Source organism: Rhamphochromis longiceps, linkage group LG2, assembly GCF_057381845.1.
Source record: "Rhamphochromis longiceps isolate RC_006_pf linkage group LG2, R_longiceps_female_GT1.1, whole genome shotgun sequence".
Lineage (NCBI taxonomy): Eukaryota > Metazoa > Chordata > Actinopteri > Cichliformes > Cichlidae > Rhamphochromis > Rhamphochromis longiceps.
In genome coordinates, this window is record NC_140558.1 from 8,735,614 (window position 1) to 8,737,520 (window position 1,907).

At 54.7% G+C, this 1,907-nt stretch overlaps 1 long non-coding RNA gene across 2 annotated transcripts; it reads right to left on the minus strand.

Moving 5' to 3' along the window:
- Nucleotides 1-321: 321 nt before the first annotated feature.
- LOC146676942 (uncharacterized) lies at nt 322-1,048 on the minus strand. Of its 2 annotated transcripts, none has more exons than XR_014913076.1 (3): nt 918-1,048; nt 621-827; nt 322-541 (listed from the first exon to the last, which is right to left on the minus strand). It is a non-coding gene; the product is annotated as an uncharacterized LOC146676942 (long non-coding RNA). The 2 variants fall into 2 exon arrangements; XR_014913075.1 differs by having other exon boundaries at nt 901-1,021.
- Nucleotides 1,049-1,907: the final 859 nt, after the last annotated feature.

Consider the following 1,907-nt stretch of genomic DNA (forward strand, 5'->3'; position numbering starts at 1 on the left):
CTTCAGTTTTCAGGAAGGAATCCAGGTATGCAGCAACTGGCTGTTCTCTTAGTGAAAATACCTTGTTGATGCCAGCAATCAGAGGAGAATCCTCAGACTACTTCAAGGTGACAGTAACTCAAATAACCACTTGTTACAACCAAGGTATGCAGGAGAGCATCTCTGAATGCACAATACATTTAACACTGAAGCAGATTGGCTACAGCAGCTTAAGGCCAGGGCATTGGTAAATTGCATTTGTATCAAACAAATCTGCAGCAGCTGTGTGATGCTATCATGTCTATAATCTAAAATCAGAGTGTCACGGCGACGGATGGCCGGTACTGAATAGGACCCAGGTGCAGGAACCCAGAACGGAGACGGTAGATGATTTAATAGTTTATTACAGTTAAGTGCAAGGGGAACAAAAAAAAAGGGAAACGTGGCAAAGACAGAAAATGACGAGACGTGGAGCCTTGGTGTGGCGTGCCCAGGGGAACGTGGCTAGGGCGAGGGAACGAGGCCTGAGAAGTGGAACGGAGCTGAGTGGGGAACAGTCACACTGAGGGGAGAGGATATAGAAGTTAGGCAGGTAGTGAAGGCAGCTCAGAAGTGGCCAGTATAAGAGCAGCAATTCTTACTTTGCAGTTAGGGACCTGGAGTGTTTGAGAGGGGGATGATGAAGATCCAGGGGAGGCTGAGTGGCGTGGAAAGGCTGACCTGAGATCCGGGGCTCCAGATGGAGTGTGATGGCAGGAGGGCAGGCAGGTGAGGCACAGAGGGATTTCCAAAATGATCACTAGGTATTCCGAGTCCGGAGGTGGAGTGAGCCAGGGTGGGTACAGCGACTGTAGCACAAAAGAGTCTTAGTTAGTAAGATGAATTACAGCGAGAACTTGAAACACAAGACCTGTTACCAACATGGGTTGATGACGAACTGGCAGTGAGTGAACATCGATGTGTGGTTTAAATCCCTCTGGCTTGATAGCCTGCAATAGGCTCCAGGTGTGCAGGAGCTGGAGTTGGCCCTGCCCAGGGGCGGATCCCAGGTCAGTTCAGGAGCCTAATGGAAACCCCAGCCACCCACCGTAGACCATGACAGTACCCCCCCCTCAAGGGACGCCACCCGGCGGCCGACCGGTCCCCAGCCCGCGACGTGACCTGAAAAAATCAGAGACAAGAGCAGGATCAAGGATAAACGAGCGAGGAACCCAGGCACGTTCCTCAGGCCCATACCCCTCCCAGTCCACCAAAAACTGGCGACCCCGACCACGGCGACGGACGTCAACGATCCGCCGAACCGCATAGGCCGGATGACCATCGATGAGCCGGGCGGGCGGAGGGGGGTCGGAAGGCGGGCACAGCACGCTGGACAGCACAGGCCTGACTTGGGAAACATGAAAAACCGGGTGAATCCGCAGACTGGGAGGAAGCTCGAGCTTCACAGCAGAGGGCGAGATGACCGAGTGGATGACATACGGCCCAATAAACCGAGGAGCCAGCTTGCGGGAGGAAACTTTAAGGGGAACATCCTTAGCCGACAGCCACACCTTCTGCCCTGGAGCGTACCGAGGAGCTGGCGACCGTAGACGATCTGCATAGCGGCAGTGGCGGGCAGCAGCTGTCTTCAGTGCCTCCTGGGTCCGAGTCCAGACGCGGCGGCAGCGCTGGAGATGGTGCTGGACGGAAGGCACAGCCAAATCAGCCTCTTCCTCAGGGAAGAGGGGAGGCTGATAGCCCAGGGACGCTTCAAATGGAGAGAGACCAGTGGATGCGGAAACATGAGAATTGTGCGCATACTCCACCCATGGGAGATGTGCTGACCAGGTAGCCGGGTTATGGGAAACCATGCAGCGGAGCATGGACTCCAGCTCTTGGTTGAGCCTCTCAGTCTGCCCGTTGGTTTGAGGGTGGTAACCAGAACTGAG